The sequence below is a fragment of the Impatiens glandulifera genome, chromosome 1 (assembly GCF_907164915.1).
Source record: "Impatiens glandulifera chromosome 1, dImpGla2.1, whole genome shotgun sequence".
Taxonomy (NCBI): domain Eukaryota; kingdom Viridiplantae; phylum Streptophyta; class Magnoliopsida; order Ericales; family Balsaminaceae; genus Impatiens; species Impatiens glandulifera.
The window spans coordinates 150,553,568-150,574,637 of NC_061862.1; positions in this window are offsets into that span (position 1 = coordinate 150,553,568).

The following is a 21,070-nucleotide window of genomic DNA, read 5'->3' on the forward strand; positions in this document are numbered from 1 at the left end:
TTTCTAAGCCTCTCTATGATAGTTGGTGGACGTCCGAGTTCAACCATATGTACAAATAAATTAGTGTTAATCAGTAAATTAGTTAAATTATTTATAATAGGTCTAACTGAATTGTTTACTGCCTGTAAGGTGTAGAAACTTCACTTATTTTCTATTGCCAATATTGATAGAGCTTTTTTCTGCATTTAAAATAAAAAAGAAGTTATAACTAGTGTCGTTAGTACATATTTCAATTATGAAATTATACGTACCTTGAAATTCTCAGTGAAGAAGTGGTGTCCGCAGAGTAACTCCCAATCTGCTGGATCATAATATGGGGGTGAATTCGTAAGCACGACTGCCTCATCTCCATTATGAATCCGGACATAATCCCGACTAAAATCGGAGCGCCACCTATCTCATATTTATTTGGCGTGTAAAATCCCGGCCTCTCTGAACGTATCTATAGACATATATGTATTCTCAAATGGATCCTAAAATATAAAATCACCAAGTCTCACGGTGTCCATGGAGGCTACTTTCATTTTGTGGTAATATTTTAAGAATTATTTATTAGATAACCATTTAAAAAATAGGCACCCATGAGTTCATACTATATATTGTACTTTGATCCATCATCATATGAAAATGTGAAATTAATTGGATTTAATCATCTCTCCTAGTTACAGAATAAAGATATACATTTTTTATTTTTGAAAATGGACACGCAATGACAATGACAAAATAAATATAAAATAAAATAAAATAAAATACAACCATCACCGGTGAAAAAGGGGTCAAAACCGAGAGTAAAAACTCTTGGTTTTGACCCTATAACTTTCGGTATAGACCAAATTCCGAGAGTTAAGGTAACTCTCGCCATTCCTCGGTATTGACTCTGTCGTTAAAAATAATTGTGTGTTTACCGAAAGATATCCTAGAGTTTTAGGTTTAGATAACCGAGAGTTGTATGGAAAAATTTCGGTTTTTCTTCAAAGGGAAAAACCGAGAGTTATACAATTAACCTTCGGTTTTTCACTTTGAAGAAAACTGAGAGTTATTCAATTAACCTTCGGTTTTTCACTTTGAAGAAAACCGAGAGTTATTGAATTAACCTTCGGTTTTTCCCTTTGAAGAAATACCGAAAGTTATTCAATTAACCTTCGGGTTTTCCATTTGAAGAAAAACCGAGAGTTATTAAATTAACCTTCGGATTTTCCTTTGAGGAAAAACCGAAAGTTATTCAATTAACCTTCGGTTTTTCCCTTTGAAAAAAAACCGAAAGATATTCAATTAACCTTCGGTTTTTCCCTTTGAAGAAAAACCAAAAAATATTCAATTAACCTTCGGTTTTTCCCTTCGAAGAAAAATCGAAAGATTACATTTAACTTTCGGTTTTTCCCTACAAAATTTACAAAATAGCCCTATTGTTTTGTGCTCAACCGAAACCGAAACCTAAACATGTTCAGCCAAACCAATCAATTCATAAAACAAAATGATCATTCTAAAATTCTCAAATCAATCATCCCAACAACATGTTTTACATTAACCATTAAACCTATTCAATCAATTCATATAGTCGAAACGTCTTAGAATTATCTAGTGGGGGGAGGAGGTGGTTGATATTGCCGCATAAACATTTCAAAACTCTCTAATCTTGCATTCAATTCTAACCTATCCTTCTCCTGTTTTGCACTTTCCCTATCCATTCTTGAAATCAATTCTACCTTTTCCGCTTGTATTTGATTAATTGTTTGAGTTTTTTCTTCATCCCTTTTCTTCAATTCCTCCAGTTCCATCGTCATTCTTTGATTCTCCTCAAACAATCGATCAGTGGCTCGTTGAGAATTGTTAGAACTTCGGAGATCCTCACGAAAGTGTGTGGGTCGGACGCCTGATCCCATACCGAATACTCCCCCATGCTTTTGGCGTACAAATACTCTCTCCGTCAACTCAAAGTCTGATATTTCCAGTCCGTTACTTAGAACTTCCTCCATCTCAACCTGCACATTTGAAATAATTTGTCAATTATATAATAATTTATAAACTAGTTATAAGTAATTTATTTAAATTAAATTCACTTACAATTTTATCTTGCACGTGTTCGTCCGGGACGGGAGTTGGGTATTCTTTTGTCGGTTTTGGGGTACGGGTCCTCTTGAACACTTCAATGATAGATGGAGCCCGTCCCATTTCAATCGCCTGTTGAAATAAAAAATTTATATAATTCATAACAATCTTTATATTAAGTTATTACAAATAATTTACTTACCAACTCTTTTTCAATTTGAGCAAACGGTCTACTTCCCGTATGATGCGGGAATTTCAGCTTCTTTTTGTTAGCTATATTTGTGCTACTATTTTTTTGAATTTCAAATAAGCAAATTATAGTTAGAACAACTAATATCATATTTTATTTGAATTATGAAACCATACCTTAAATTTAACCGTAAAGAAATGGTTGCGACACACAAACTCCCAATCACCTCGATCGTAGTTTGGTGGAGGATTGGCAAGTACCGCTGCCTCGTCTCCTTGATGGACGCGGATATATTCCTTGTTCAAATCCGAGTGTCATCTATCCCATATCTTCTTGACGTGTCCGAATCCGGTCTTTCGAAAAGAATCAATAGGACCATTAGTAGCCTCGAACGGATCCTGAAAATAAAAACATTCAAATGTTATAAAATAGGTGTGAGACGGCTGAGGGATCCCGCACAACCGACCCCACATGTCTAGACCACCTTGTTCTTCCCTCGCCAGCACCGCCGGGCCTCCCATCTACCTCTCTAAAAGTCAGAGGAATCCTTGTCCCCGCTGGTCTCTTAGATAGCGCAATATTCTTGTTTTTCCCCATCTCTTGCGGGCACAAGATTCTTCAAAATTATCAAATTCATAATTAGATATGTGAATCAATTCAAACTATAACTAATTGTAAACAAGTTACCTATCGATGATGGGTCGGGAGTGGATCCATACTCCTCCTCTTCATCCTCCTCTTGAGGCTCCTCGTGACCTTCGTCGTCAGCCTCATCGTCGTCATCCCTCATATCAGCAAACGTACTCTCTACAAACTCTTCTGCCTCAGCAGCATCAACATCCTCGTCTGCTGGGGGAGCAGTAGCTATCGGGACCACAACAATAGGTGGTTGATCTCTAGAAGACGATTCTCGGAGCCTTAAGTTTTCTGATTGTGCAATGAGGTTCTGGTACGGCTTAGAGAGTATGCTGGGTGTTTTCCTCATACTCCACCAAGGTTCTTTACTACCTTTAGACATTCTTAATGCATACCATTAATAAATGAGCGAATAATTGAAATAAAGTAGTAATAAGAATTAATATAAAGTAAAAAAATATAAATCTACCTAATTAATTAATCTGAACTATATATTTGTAAACTACGGTTTTATTTTTGTCACAATCTTCCAACCGGGTCGGGCTGACATATCAGGGGCGTAGAATACTTGTTTTGCTTGACTCGCCAATATATACGGGTCTTGACTTTGGGTTATTAAAATTCGGTTTACATTTATACTTACGAAGCCATATTTATTCACTTTCACTCCTAGTTCCCCCGAGTGTGTATCAAACCACTTACACTTGAATAAAACAACTCGTTTGTGAGAAAAGTATTACACTTCGATTATATCCGTTAAAAGTCCGTAGTATAACATAGTTTCAGACCCATTAACCCTTCAACAACCACCCTACTATTTTGAGTGGTCAAACCTTCGTCGTGTTTTTCTGTACATAATTTGTATCCGTTTACTTTACACCAAACATACATAGACGAGTACATACTTGGACCATATCCTAAGATTTTGAGGTCTTTTGATATGTCGTTAAATTCGGCTAATTGAGCAACCTATACATATACCCGAAATGTAGTTGTTAAAATAAATATAAAGAGTTAGGGTATATGGTTTATAATTTACTCACTCTATGCTTGAAATATGCGGCAAACGTTTCTCCACGAGACACGTTGTTATTGCAATACTGCATATAATCTCTGCAAATAGATCGAATATTAAATAGCATACTCTTTAATGCTAATTAATAACAGCAACATATAATCTTACATGTAAAAAGGTTCTGCTTCGGGGCAATTTTTCAAAATGTATGAATGAGATGTCACTCGATCGATATAATCTAAGTTGTATATTTTTCCGTTAGATAGGTCTTCCAACGATGAAAATATTGAAATGCCCGAGATTTCAGTTTGTGCATTTTCTTGCTTTTCTTCATCCATATACCTGACACTTAAACTAATACTCTCATTTACAAGATAGCTCTCGCTTATAGAGGCTTCTGGGTGGTTATTATTCCGCAAATATCTTTTCATTGTACCCATGTAATGTTCAAACGGATACATCCATCGATACTGAACAGTTCCCCCAAGTAAAGCCTCAAATGACAAGTGAACCGGGAGATGCATCATGATGTCGAAGATTGACGTCGGAAAAATCATTTCAAATTTGAAAAGTGTCAATGTAATATCCATGTACAATTGTTTGAGGTCCGTTTGAATCAACTATTTGAAACACAACAACCGAAAGAACTGAGACAAATTTACTAACGCATCATACACATTATCTGGAAGTAATCCACGGGTTGCTAAAGGAATAAGATATTCCAACAAAATGTGACAGTCATGACTCTTTAATCCCGAAATCTTTTTCTCTTCCAAATTTACACAACCACTGATATTTGAGCAAAAACCATCAGGAAACTTGAGATCTTTCAAGAATTTACAAAGATGTTTTTTATTATCGGATGTCAAAGTGAAAGGCACTTCTGGATAATGAACCACTCCTTCATCATTTATAGGATGTAACCATGATTTTATGCCTAACAGTAGTAAGTCTTTACGGGTTTAGGATCATCCTTAGTCTTCTCTTTCACATTCATTATTGTTCCCAACACGCTATCACAAATATTTTTCTCAATATGCATCACATCCAAATTATGTATCAATAATAATGATTTCCAATAAGGCAAACGGAAGAAAATGCTCAATTTGTTCCAATTGTCTCCCCACGTTTCATGATATATCTTGGTTTTCTTGCACAGATCCGTACTAAGAATTATGTCTTCTAGGTCTCGTGTTTGCTCGTAACTTTCTTGCCCCATTAACAATCTAGGGGCTCTCTATAATCAGTTAGACCATCAAACGACTCTTTATCCCTTCTGTATTTGTGCTTTGATGGAAGGAAGCGTCTATGACCCATGTAACATTGTTTTGAACCATGAACCAATCGAAGAGATACCGTGTCTTTGTTACAACAAGAACAAGCAAATTTACCTTTCGTACTTCAGCCTGATAAATTCGCGTAGGCGGGAAAGTTGTTAATGGTCCACAACAACGCCGCTCGAATGTTAAAGTATTGCGAGGTGTGTGCATCAAACGTTCTCAAACCAGTTTGCCACAGTTCAGTCAACTCGTCGATCAATGGCTGGAGAAATAGGTCAAATGCCTCTCCCGGACTCTTTGGAATTGAGTTCATGTCAATTCATACAAATTCCAACTAAATCCAATTCAATTCAAACCTAAATCAAATCTAACCTAAAATCCAATTCATACAAATTCCAACTAAATCCAATTCAATTCAAACCTAAATCAAATCTCTAACATAAATCCAATTCAATTCATACCTAAATCAATTCTAACATAAATCAATTCATACAAAATCCTAAAATCAAACTAATCTAACATAAAACTAATTTAACCTAAAATGAAAATAAAAAAACTAATTAACCTTCAAATGTCGCCAGCGGCAGTCTTCAAACACCGGCAGCGGCGTCGTCAATCGGCGGCGCGGAGGCGGTTGCTTCAATCGGCGGCGCGGCGGAGTTAGCTAATCAGGCGATCTTCAATCCGCGGGATGCTCGTCGTCTTCGGCTGGAAAGCGGGCGATCTTCAATCGGGAGGCTCGTCTTCGGCTGGAGAGCGGGCAGTCTTCAATCGGAAGGCTTAGTCGGCTGGAAAGGGGCGGCGCGGAAGAAGAAGCGGGGAAAGAGAGTGCGATTAGGGAAAAGAAACGGGGAAGAGAGAAAGAAGAGTTTTTTTTTAATTAAATAGCTGATTCCCGAGAGTTATATGAAAACTCTCGGTTTTTGTTTAATTAATTCCGAGAGTTATATAAAAACTCTCGGTTTTTGTTAACAAAATGAATTCCGAGAGTTATATGAAAACTCTCGGTTTTTGATTATTTAAATTCCGAGAGTTTTCAAATAACTCTCGGTTTTGATTATTTTTTGACATTTATACAATTAAATTTAAATACACAAAACCGAGAGGTTTTGGTATATCTGTCGGTTTTTATGCATATTTTCGAAAGTTATATATTTAACTTTCGGTTTAGAACATGCCAAATTGTTAAATTATTTGGTTTCTCACTTTCTAATAACGTTGAACAACATTAATTTAACACATTTGATATCCTTAAAACATTTCCCAATCCATATGATCAAACATTACACAAATACATAGGATAATCCTACATAAACATTCATATACACTTTTCTATATGATCAAACACATCCATGAACATTTTAACATTAAACACAATCTAAAATTTTTAAATAAAACACACACTTGATAATATTAGTTAAGAGTCTAGATTGGAAGGTAGAAAATCAATTAATTTAACAATTTGTGAACTAGTAATTCTGAGAGTAAATAGTAAAACTTTCGGTTTTTATGGGTATTTCCGAAAGTTTTACTCTTAACTCTCGGAATTACCATTTCACAAATTGTTAAATTAATTGATTTTTAATCTTCTAATGACCTTGAACATCATTAATTTAACACATTTGATAATCTTAAAACATTACATAATCCATATGATCAAACTTTATACACATTAATGTGATCATCAAACACAAACATATATACACTTCTTTATATAATCAAACACAATCATAAACCTTTTAACATTAAACAAAATCTTAATTTTTAAAAAATAACACACACTTGATTAGATTATCTTGGAGTCTAGATTAGTAGGTGAAAAACCAATTAATTTTCCAAATTATGAAGTGGTAACACCGAATGTTAATAGTAGTAACTTTCGGTTTTGAGGGGTTTCTCCGAAATTTTTGAATAAACCTATCGGTTCTAACCTTAAACAGAATGTTTTTGAGAAGGGTCAAAACCAAAGGTTTATTTGAAAACCTTCGGTTTTGTCTTTCAAAACACTTAGAATTTTTTTTTTGTTTTTTTAAACAAGGGTCAAAACCGAAGGTTTTCAAATAAACCTTCGGTTTTGTCCATTCCCGACACTTAGAAAATTTTCTGTTTTTTTTAAACAATGGTCAAAACCGAAGGTTTTCAAATAAACCTTCGGTTTTGTCCCTTCCCAACACTTAGAAAAATTTATGTTTTTTTTAAACAAGGGTCAAAACCGAAGGTTTTCAAATAAGCCTTCGGTTTTTACCCTTCCCAACAGTTAGAAAATTTTATGTTTTTTTTAAACAAGGAACAAAACCGAAGGTTTTCAAATAAACCTTCGGTTTTTACCCTTCCCAACACTTACAAAATTTTCTGGTTTTTTTAAACAATGGTCAAAACCGAAGGTTTTCAAATAAACCTTCGGTTTTGTGCCTTCCCAACACTTAGAAAATTTTCTGTTTTTTTAAACAAGGGTCAAAACCAAAGGTTTTCAAATAAACCTTTGGTTTTTACCCTTCTCAACACTTACAAAATTTTATGGTTTTTTTAAACAAGGGTCAAAACCGAAGGTTTTCAAATAAACCTTCGGTTTTGTCCCTTCCCAACACTTAGAAAATTTTCTGTTTTTTTTAAACAAGGGTCAAAACCGAAGGTTTTCAAATAAACCTTCGGTTTTTACCCTTCCCAACACTTACAAAATTTTCTGGTTTTTTTAAACAAGGGTCAAAACCGAAGGTTTTCAAATAAACCTTCGGTTTTGTCCCTTCCCAACACTTAGAAAATTTTCTGTTTTTTTTAAACAAGGGTCAAAACCGAAGGTTTTCAAATAAACCTTCGGTTTTTACCCTTCCCGACACTTACAAAATTTTCTGGTTTTATTAAACAAGGGTCAAAACCGAAGGTTTTCAAATAAACCTTTGGTTTTGTCCCTTCCCAACACTTAGAAAATTTTCTATTTTTTTTAAACAAGGGTCAAAACCGAAGGTTTATTTGAAAACCTTCGGTTTTGTCCCCTTCCCAACACTTAGAAAATTTCCTGTTTTTTTTAAACAATGGTCAAAACCGAAGGTTTATTTGAAAACCTTCGGTTTTGTCCCTTCCCAACACTTAGAAAATTTTATGTTTTTTTTAAACAAGGGTCAAAACCAAAGGTTTATTTGAAAACCTTCGGTTTTGTCCCTTCCCAACACTTAGAAAATTTTCTGCTTTTATTAAACAATGGTCAAAACCGAAGGTTTATTTGAAAACCTTCGGTTTTTCCCTTCCCATTTTTTTCAAACAAGGGTTAAAACCGAAGGTTTATTTGAAACCTTCGGAATTACCCCTATTTTTTTTGTTTAAAAGATACTATGTTATATAATTTTATCAAATAAAGGAAATATAATAAATAAAGGAAAAGAAACCCTAAACAACATTAATAAATCAAAACCAAATTAAAGGATAATAATAATACATAATTATGAAAGCTAATTAAACACACCAAAATGTCATCATTCGTACGGAAACGATATTACATAATTAATCAACAATATAATCGAGAAATTATTTAGTAGATGTGGGGGAGGAGGGGGTGGTTGATTCTGCCTCTTCAACAATTCAATTTGTTGTTCGAGATTCTCCAATTTTTGCGCCATTTCAGCCTTGTCCGCTTTAATTTCATTAAGCATTTGGCCTCTTTCTACACCCCTCAATCGGATTTCCTCCATTTCCAGCGTCATTTTCTTCACATCTTCCTCACGTGCCGTAGTTTCTGTTTGTGCTAGCAAATTCTGGTAATACCGAGACAGTGTTGACTCAATGTGTTGACTCTTATACAAGTTTCTCATAATTGATATGAATAATGTTTAGTATTTACAAAAACTTAGGATTTTGGCCATTTTTGGCAAACACATCCTATCCAATAGGCCGGCTACTATAGTAGGAAAAAACAATTTAAAGAAATTATTTAATTATATTTCAGTTTAGTTAGGACAAATAATTTTTTTTGCAAACATCACATCGTCTCTTAATAAAGGACCTTTCAAGTTACATAACACATTGTATTTCAAAAACATTAATACTCCTACACAAGTTGTCCATAATTGATTCAGATAATGCTTAGTATTTAGAAAACTTTAGAAAAAAAAATAGTTATCTAGTAGGAAAAAATAATTTAAAGAAATTAGTTAATATATTTAAGTTTTGTTAAGCCAAATATATTTTTTTGTCAAACATCACCTCGTCTTTTTTTTTTTCAAAATAACTTTAAAATAGATTTAATATAGCACTAGTAAAAAAAGAGGTATTAGTAAGGGCGAAAACCGTTACTGAAAACATCAAAAGTCGTTACTGAAAACCATCAGTAACGGCAAATAAAATCGTTACCATTCGTTACAGACACACTTGTCACGGAAACTTCTCAGGTATCAGTAACGGTTTTCGAAAGTCGTTACTGATAGTCATTGAACAAAAGTAACGGTACTAGCCGAGGTAAAACCGTCACAGAAACTTCTCAGGTATCAGTAACGGTTTTCGAAAACCGTTACTGATAGTCATTGAACAACAGTAACAGTACTAGCCGAGTTAAAACCGTTACTGTTATTCAATGACTATCAGTAACGGCTTTCGAAAACCGTTACTGATACCTGAGAAGTTTTTGTGACGGTTTTTGTTTTGTTAAACCGTTACAGAGCAAATTACAGTAACGGTTTTTTAATGCATAAAACCGTTACTAAATAATAATCGTTTTTCTATATATATATTTCATATTCATTTGTACCTATATAAACCTAACATTCAAATAATCTAACTTCATCTAACAATCGAATAATTCAACTTAATCTAACAATCGAATAATCTAACTTAATCCAGCAATCCAATAATTTAACATTCAAATAATCTAACTTAATCTAACAATCCAATAATCTAAGATTCAAATAATTTCACTTAATCTAACATCAAATAAACCAACATTCAATCATCTAGCAGCCTAACATACAAATAATCTAACATCAAATAAACCAACATTCAATCATCTAGCAGCCTAACATACAAATAATCTAACATCAAATAAACCAACATTCAATCATCTAGCAGCCTAACATACAAATAATCTAACATTAAATAAACCAACATTCAATCATCTAGTAGCCTAACATACAAATAATCTAACAATGCTATAAAATCTAACTATCAAACATTCATTTTAAAGAACTAAACTGGATTTGAAAGAGAAGCAGCATTAGACACTCAACAATAGGGACAACTTCAAACAGGGCAAAATTTTAAAAAAATCTGCCAAATAGAGAAATAGAAATCGAATCAACTAACCTGGATTTATGAAATACATTCAAAAAGAAACAAATTTTGTCAAATATTGAAAGAAAGAACTTACCTGAACGTTTATTGTTTGCCAAATCTGCCAAATCGTTTTGTTGCCAAATCGTTTTGCTGCCAAATCAAAACAAAATCAAATAAATTTGGTTTATTGTTTGCATAATTCAAAATTTAGGCAGCTTAAAATAAAAAAGAAAGCCACAACTAATGGCCAGTTTAAGTATTAGTGTGAAAATTTATCAATAATTTCATTCAAGCTAAACTATGATGATTCCATAAAATACACTATGTGATTCATTCAAGCTAATCAATAATCTTATCAATAAAATATACTCTGTGATGATTTCATCTTGGATAATTTCAAGCTAAACTATGATTCCAAAAACACCCAAAAACAAGTTCCAAATTTATGATTCAACTTAAATTATGCATCAAAAAAACCGGCAATAAATCCTAAGAAAACTGGAAATTTGTCATCTATCTTGTTCAATGAAACCCTAAGATAAACCCTAAATAGCAATATCATAAATAAGCCAAGGGAAGCAAATAAATATCAGAATGCAGAAGAAGTAAAACCCTAAGATAAACAAATGAAGAAGTGTTTACTTACCTGAATGCAGAAGAACTAGCGACGGCGGAAGAATTCTATTTGAACCAGCGGTGGAAGAGGAAGAAGAACCCGCGGCGGAACCGGAGAAGAAGAAGATAGAGCGGAGAAGAGGAAGAAGAACCCACGGCGGAACCGGAGAAGAAGAAGACAAAGCGGAGAAGAAGAAGAAGAACTTACCTATTTGTAGATCGAAGGCGGCGAATTACGTACTCTTTCTTGTTCGCAGATCGACGATGGCGGCGGAGGAAGAAAACGGAGGAGAAGAGAAAAGAAAGAAAGAAGAAAAAAGAAAAAAGAAAAAAGAAAGAGAACGACGTAACGGGGTAAAATTAGAGTATCAGTAACGGCTTTAGATAAACCGTTACTGATAAGAAAATAAGTATTTGTAACAGTTATCCTCTTAAACCGTTACAGATAAGAATCCCACAAATCTTATCATGAGGCAGTATCAATAACGGTTAAACTAAAACCGTTACTGATAACCTTGTAGAAGACGAAACGTCAGTTAACGTATTAGTAACGGTTATGAGTAAACCGTTACAGATACGTATCAGTAACGGTATCTGTCTAAAACCGTTACTGATAAGAATCTCACAAATCTTATCATGAGACAGTGTCAGTAACGGTTATATTAAAAATCGTTACTGATATTTTTGAAGAAGATGAAACGTCAGAAACGTATTAGTAACGGTTATGAGTAAACCGTTACAGATTCTTATCAGTAACGGTGTCTGTCTAAAACCGTTACTGATAAGAATCTCACAAATCTTATCATGAGACAGTATCAATAACGGTTATACTAAAACCGTTACTGACACCTTTAATTTGAAAAAATAAAATTAACTTATTATTATCTGTAACGGTTTTTTCTTATGTCCGTTACTGTTTCCTTCTATTAATAACGGTCTTTAATTGTCGTTACTGATATGTTTATAACAGTAACGGTCTTTAATAGCCGTTACTGATAAAAATCTTCAGTAAGGGCGTTCGACCGCCGTTACTAAGCATTGTTACAGAAACCTATTTTTTCACTAGTGTAGAATATATTTCTTATTTATTTGTAACTTAAACAAAAAATTTACACAATATAAATAGCTATTCAACTTAAATTGCAATATTAATTTTATAAAAATTGCTATATTAGTTAATAAATAGCACTAAAATTGAGTCATTAAGACTCAATGGGCTGACTCTTATACAAGTTGCCCATAATTGATCCGAATAATGTTTAGTATCTAGAAAAACTTAGGACAAATAAAAAAAATCAGGCAATTTTTTTTTGTCAAACATCTCATCGTCTCTAAACCTGTGTTTGATAAAACTGAAAATTAAAATCTGAACACTGAATACTGAATTTTAAGTGCTTAATGATTTAAATATCAAGAGATAAAAAATTAAATTAACAAACAAACATATAAAATTTAAGTATTCAATATTTCAGTTGTTTGATAATATCTAAAATTAATATTTGGACAAATATATCTAGACTATTATTATACTCTTATATATTAGTTATTGAAGTATATAATTTAATATATTAAATAAAAATAATTAAAATAAATATTATATTTTGTTAACTAGTATATTAAATTATAATTTGTTAACATAATATAATATATATATATATAAGCGATAATAAAAAAATATGCATATTTATTTCAGAAGAAGAAGAAAATTTGTTTCTTATAATAATAAAAAATTGGAAAATTAATACAAGAGATATATCAATAAATATGAGAGATAATATATATATATATATATATATATATATATTCTCTTATTTTTTATTTATAATTAATTTAGATATATTTCTATTTTTATGTTTGAGAATAATCTCGTAAAAAATAATTAAATTTATGTTTGAGAATAATCTCGTAAAAAATAATTAAATGAGAAGAAATTTAATGTACTTATAACAGGAAAAAGAAGAAAAATTTATGAATCTATATAATATTAATTTATATATATAGCATTAAATATGAGTTAAGAATAATATATTATATTTTATTTAATAATTAGTTTAGATATAATTATATTTTTATTTTTTAATATTTGAAAATAATCTCGTGAAAATAATTAAATGAATTATCATCAAATAAAATTAAAAGAGAGAACAAAATGGAAAAATAATAAGACTTTATAATATATAACAGTAATTTTATTAAATTTAAAAGATACAGATAATGCTTATTATTTAGAAAAGGATTAACTGTTAATTTGATCACATATGAGGACCGTTGCAATTTATGTGTAATCTCATGATATTTTCTTATTTCAGCGATTACAAGAGGACCTGGAGTTAAATCCAGGCTCACATCCTTTTGATGAGATACTAGTGTTTTTTCCTCCAAGAATTATGGTTTCATTGTTGTTGTAGTTTGTATATGTATATTGTCATTCATACTCTTTGTTTAAGAGTTTTGTGTTGTTTAGCTTTATTAAATTGTTTTTCAGGTATAATAATCCTGATAACTTCCCTTTACCGATTACTGTTACTATAGTCAAAAACCATTTAATTATGTATTTCACCACTCATTTTCTACTACTGATAACATATATTGTACTGTAACATTGGAAACCCCCAGTCCTTGTCAACATCCAATTAACTTTTTCTTTGAGAGGTTTGTGTCTTGTTCAATAATCATCAAAATATGTACACTAACATGGATAACAATCAAGCATTAATAGTTTGTTTTCCTATCAATAGGTTCTAAATATATACTAAACATGATATTGTTGTTAATGTTACAGAACAACGAAATGATTCTTTCAGATTTTTTGTTTCTTATTTGAAATTTTGGTTATATTCTAGGGCTTCTAAAGATCCGATCCTTATATTTGGAGATTTAACTAAGCTTACCATTTTGTATTCGTTGATGAATAATCTTTAGCTGCTATTGAAATAATACAGGTATGTCCATCACTATTTTTGATTCATTTGTAATAATTATTAAAAGTTTATCATGAGAGTCTATCCAAGATAATTTCAATTAAATTTTTTGGCAATTAAAATTTTGTCAAAAAATATGTGAAAAAATCGGCTTTGAATGTACAACAAAAATTTGCCAGATCGTCGATGATTAACTAATGAGTTTATTAAAAGGGTAGAAGATTTTATTCAATTTTCTAGGCACAATGCTAACTGTATGAATGGAGGAAATATTTTGTGCCCATGTAGAAAATGCGGAAATCGTAAATTTCAAGATTCAGAAACTTGTAGAAGTCGTCTTTATCGTAGTAATTTTATCGAGAACTATCTTACGTGGGTATGTCACGGGGAAGCACCAACTCAGTTTGTAAAATTTTCGGATGAAATAAATGTTGAACCAAATTCTAGTGTTGACGATATTAATTCGTACCATATAATGGTTTTCAATTCTGCAGCTAGTTATGATCCGCCAATACAAAATGAAGGTACAAGTTATTCATCTAATGTTCCGGTAGATAAACCTATTGAAGGCGGCAAATTTTGGTAAATGTTAAATGTTGTAGATCAACCTATTTGGTCAGGTCACCCAAGCGAAACAAAATTATCAGCAACTGCGAGACTTATAAGTCTTAAATCTGATTACAATTTATCTGAAAGTGCACTGATGACATTATTGTATTGTTGCGCGATATAATATCACATGACAACAACTTGCCTAGAAATTATTATACTGCGAAAAATTTACTCAAAGATCAAGGTTTACCAGTTATAAAGATTGATGTATGTGTTAAAGGTTGTATACTTTTCTAGAAGGATGATAATCTAATTGAGCATTGTAAGTTTTGTTTGCAGCCAAGATACAAATAAAATGAAGTCAACTCTACAAAGAAAAAATCTTGGAAACAATTAATATATTTGCCTTTGACGCCAAGGTTACAAAGGTTATACGCTTCAAATGAACAACAGAACACATGATGTGGCATGCGCAACATGATATTGAAAATGACGTGATGTGTCATCCTTCAGATGGAGAGGCGTGGAAATCATTTGACAGTAAATTTCTAGAATTTTCAGCCGAGAAACGCAATATTCGTTTAGGACTATGCGTTGATGGCTTTTCACATTTTTATATGTCTACATATTTTTCTTGGTCGGTAATGATGACTCCATACAATCTTCCACCAGGTATGTGTATGAAGACACAATACATGTTTCTTTCGTTGATTGTACCCAGATCATCAAATCCAAAAATAAATATTGACATATATATGCAACCATTAATAGAAGAGTTAAAATAAGTATAGGTGGAAGGTGTTCCAACATTTGATATATCAAGTGAAAAAAAATCAATATGAGAGCGGCTCTTTTATGGATGATAAATGATTTTCCAACATATGGAATGTTATTTGGTTGGAGTACTACCGGAATTCATGAATGTCTTATATGTATGAAAAATTCAAAATCGTTTCGACTGAAATTTAGTATGAAGTCGTGCTACTTTGATTATCATAGACAGTTTTTACCAAAACAACATCAATTCAGACGAAATAAAAAAAATCATCAAAGACTGAATTGAGTTATCACCTCCCCCACAAAGACCAAGCAACAATGAAATATTGTCAATGGTGTGTGATTTGCCCACGACTATAGAAAATTTTAATGGAACGCCTTCAGATTTCGGTGTGTTGCATAAATGAACAAAAAAGTATTTTTGGGATCTTCCTTATTGGAAACATTCTCTCATCCGTCACAACTTTGATGTCATGCATATTGAAAAAAAATGTTTTCAATAATGTCATTCACACCGTTATGAACGTGAAAGGAAAGACAAAAGACAATATCAATTCGAGGAAAGACACATTTCTACATTGCAATTGTCCCTCATTGCATGTGCATCCCGATAGTAATGGTCCAAAACCTAAATCTATTTATACGTTAACCAAAGAAGAAAATTGTATAGTGCTTGAATGACTTAAAAGTCTATAATTTCCTGATGGTTATGTGTCAAACATTACAAGATGTATTGATTTTAATGGAAGCAAGTTGAGTGAATTGAAGAGTCATGATTGTCATATCTTTATGGAGCGATTGATTCCAATTGCTTTCAAAAAATTATTGCCAAATTTTTTGTGGGGTGCGTTGACAGATTTGTGTAATTTTTTTCATGAACTTTGCTCAACAACATTGATTATTTCAAATATTGAAAGAATGGAAGTTGATTTCCAGTGATTCTTTACCACCTTGAAAGAATATTTTCTCCATCATTTTTTGACTCAAAGCATCTTTTGGTACATCTTCCTTAGGAAGCTAAAGTTGGAGGTCCCATTCATTATAGATGGATGTATCCATTTGAAAGGTACACAATATATTTTATTTAACTGTATATATTATTTATGATTTATTAATAACATGATAATTTGTTAGGTTTTTACATCATTTAAAGAAGAAAGTGAAAAACAAATCGAAAGTGGAAGCCTCTATTTGCAATGCTTATCTTGTTGAAGAAATATCCACATTTGCGTCATAGTTTTTGAACCACACGTGAATTCAAAAAGAAAAAGACCGCAAAGGAACATAGAAGGTCCAGTTAATAGTTTTTTCCCTACACATTCTATATTCAATTACCTTGGACGCCCAAGTAGTGGTTCTAATCCTCGTTATTTAAATAATGAAGAACTTCGAGCCACACATACATATGTTATTAATGGATTTGTTTGGCACACTCGAGAATATGGATCAAACACATCTACAATGAATAGTGGAGTATGTGTGCATTATAATCATGATTATTATGGCTTTTTATATGAAATTATTGAATTGGAGTATCCAAGTTTATATATTCGTATAGTGTTATTTGAATGTTCTTGGTTTCACCCTATTAGAGGAGTCAATATTCATAAAAAAAAATATAAATTAGTTGACATAAATCATATGTAGCCATACAATAAATATGAACCATTTATATTAGTGCAACAAGCGGTTCAGGTGTATTACTCTCCTTATCCGAGTAATAGGAAAGACAACACACAATGGTGGGCTATTTACAAAGCAAATGATAGAACTAAAGTTGAGGAGCGTTTAACCAAAAAAGCGTACCAATAAGATGAAATAATAGGATCATTTGACATTCCAATTTATGAAATTGCACAATTGTGTGATCTTTATGGTGCTTATGATGATGAAACAATTGATGAGTTTGACACTAATGTCCATGGAGAATTGCAATTTAAAGATAATGAAGATCGGAGTGAAGACGTCGAAGATGATAATGATCTATTTGAAACATGAACATGTAAGTAATTCCTTATTTTAATATATTCCCTTAATTCTCGTAAAATAGGTGAGTGGTAAGTAATAACAATATTATTGTGTTAATGTTCAACAGGTTTCTGAGTTAACTTGGAAAAGTTGGCAGACATATTCTATTATGTGGTAATTGCTCGAGAAAATATTTTACTTGAAGTTGGTGTTATGTCCTATGTTTAAAGTTGATAGTTGATGATTATGTTCTCTATTAAATATCACATGAGTTGTTTTTAATATTTTACTTGAATTTGGTGTTATGTCTCATGATACAATTATTGTAACTCATGTTTGAGCTTCATTAAATAGATAAATGTTTTGATTACTTATGGATATTTGGTTGCTTTTTTTTTTATGTTATTAGTAATTCAGTTTTGATCATTTCAATTATTTTATTTAAAAAAATGTGACAATATTTTTTTTAGTACAAAAATTATCTCAATTTGTATCAATTAACTTAAGACTAAATATTTGATCATGTTTTTTTTTAAATAGATAAACTTAAAATAATTTCAGTGTTAAAAATTTAATTCCAAAATATTAAACTGTTTTATTATTAAAATCAACCTATTTCAATTTATTTTAAACATGTGAATACTATATAAAATAAAAAAATTAATTTATAAATAATATAAAATAAAATAAAGTAAAATAAAAAATAATATATTTAATGTTGGTCATCGAAATGATGTGGAAACATAAATAATCTATAATATAGAAAATTAATTTATAAATAATAAAAAAATTAATATATTTAATATTAGTCGTTTAAAATTACGTATATAATTTGGTACGTCGAAAATTATGTGGATAATTTGATACATCAAATATTACGTGGAAACCTAAATAATATATAATATATAAAATTAATTTATAATAGTATATTTAATATTGGGCGTCGAAAATGATGTCTATAAAATATTATTCTAAACTTTTATTTGCGTCTTTCCTTCTCTTTTAACTGATGTCCTTCACTCCTTTCACTCTGAGTTTTCATTCTAAGTGATTTTTCATTCTCTTCACTTATTTTTCCCTTTTTCATACCTCTTGAAGCAATATCGTTCAATCAACATTTGGCATTGAATTAGAGTTAGGTTTCAATACTGTTTTCATACACGTTTTTTCAATCAGCAACTAGGTAAGCAATACTATTTTCATGTTTCAGAGTTATGTTTCGTTGTTCGGCGGCCTTAAAAGATCTAGGTTTTCATTCAAAATTCGACATTCGACTTGACCATCTTCGATCAGCACGTAAGGTAAAATCAACAATCTAACTTCATCACTTACCTTCAAGGGACGACGGAGCCACTCATTGTTTGACCCCAAGCCCGAGGGACTTACCTCTACTACAATAATATATAATATATAATTATATAACTACCTAATTTAGGGGAATTTGAGTAAATGACCCTAAAGAGGGGTCAAATAGCCGATGGTGCAGCCCAATAATTTTAATAGCTCTGGTGACCCCCAAATTTTTTAATGACCATTATACATCTGCGTCACGCACCCTCCAGATGCGTGACGCACCCTAAACCCTATAAAGTCATAATTTTTTTTCATTTTCGATTCATTTTCTCTCTCATCTATGTCTTCTCCGCTGGTAAATCCTAATGGCGGAGAAGATTTTCTCTTCTTTTCATCGGTGAAGAACAAATCGAAGAGGCACCGTGGACCATTCCACTATATTCAATGACGTAGAGCGGCGAAGAACTTCCAACGGCGAACTGCGGCTCCAACGACGAACGACGACGACCAAAAGATAAAATTTCCACTATATTCGTTATATTCGTTTATATTTTGTGTTGTTTTCGTTTACATATGATTGTTTGTGTTGATTTCGTTTATAGAACGCCATTGAATCGCCCTGATTCGTTGAATGCAGGTTGGTTGGTAGGTTGATTCGTATATGGGCTCTTCGGTTGGTTGGTTGTGTCACGCAGGTGCATCACGCAGGTGCGTCACGCAGTTGCGTTGCGTCACGCGGGTGTGTCACGCTGGCACGTGTCAAATTTATTTGTATTTTCAGCGACAATTGAAAATCTAGCCATTTTTGTAAAGCTCTTTCATTTACTTTGAGAAAGACGACGAACTTCTCACTAGGGTTACTATCGATTCAGATTCTAGTTGAATTGACCGTTTACTAATTCGAAATTCTATTAATTTAGATGGCTCACTTGATGAATTCCAGACAGAAATTCAATACAAAGCGCCGGAAAATGGCTCCAGTGAAGCGGGAAATTGTGGACGATGCTTTTCCCGAAGAATACAGCCATCCCAGCAAGAGATCTAAGCAACCCTCTTCTCTTTCGGTTCGATTACTCGATTTAGTTCATTTATCATTTGTTTTTTCAATTTCTAGCTTTAATTAGAGAATTGGGTTGACTAGAACGATTCGTTTTGATGAGGAATTATTGATTCTGTTGATCGTTAATCGTCATGGTACTGTTTATTTGCAGAAGAAAAGTTTAGGAACATGTGGGTTTCTAATGCCTTCATCTCCGTACAATCCTCTTGATGAACCGAGTCCATTGGGTTTACGGATAAGGAAGAGTCCTTCGCTTCTGGATTTGATACAGATGAGGCTTACTCAAGGGAATATTAATAAGATTGAATCATTAACTAAGGAGGAGCAAAAGGCTGTAGTATCTTCTAATTCTAAGAAGCTGAAAACTTCTAATTTTACTGGTTCTCTATTGAGGATTGGTTTCTGGGAGGTATATAAACTATTGAGGGTTTTGGATTTAGTTATTACTTTAAGGTGGGTATTTCATTAGTTTTTTTTGGATGCAGTATAAGTCAAGACATGAAGGGGATTTAATGGTAATTAACTTGCTTCTTTTGATTGTTGTTGTTGGTTCGATTTTGTGTTTGAATGGCTCTTGAACTACTGCTGGTGAACTTTTGATTTGTATGACAACGATATGTACATTTCTTTACAGATTTTACGGATGGGCAAACCAGAACTACTTAGATTTGAGCAACTGTGGATCATAATTTCTTTATGTTCAAACTTCTCCTGCAAAGGAGGGGAAACACAGTCCACTTCTAGACATATGGGAAGTTTTCCACATTATGGGTCTTCTCATAGTTCATCAAGTAGAGTGCAACTAATTATAGTTTGTAAAGTAATTATTTTGTTGTCCTTTCATTTCATTAATTGACAAATTCTGATCATAATGCAGTAATGGACAACCATACAATAGAAAAATATGACCAAACCTGCTCAAAAGATGTCGAGAATAGATTCACTTGGTGAACTGCTGGTTAATCTCCCAAAAATTGCTTCTCTCCCATAGTTCTTGTTCAACATTCCAGAGGATTCCAAGATGAACCAAACTAGATAACCTTGAATCTTTGTTGGGAAAACTTGTTCTAGTAAATGAATGGTTGTTAAGAGGATTCTAAAATCGACGTTAATAATTTGTGTATAGATAATAGGTCTACTGTTTTCTGCTTTAGTCTTTTTTTTAAATGTTCAAGGAATATGTATAGTTTCAATTGTAAAAATATTAAGGGTGGCAATTTAAGTTGGCAGGGTTAACGATTCTAACCTGACTCGATTCTACCTATTTCGAACCAAACTCGACTTGATTTTTTCATGGTTCGGTCCGCGAAAACTTCGAAAATTCAATATAAATCAAATTTCAAATATTTATAAAGTTCCCAACATAAGGTGATCATTATTGAGTAATGCCTGATTTACAAACCAATGTAATTACATATTTACTTACCCATCTATGTGATAATATCATGAATTCTC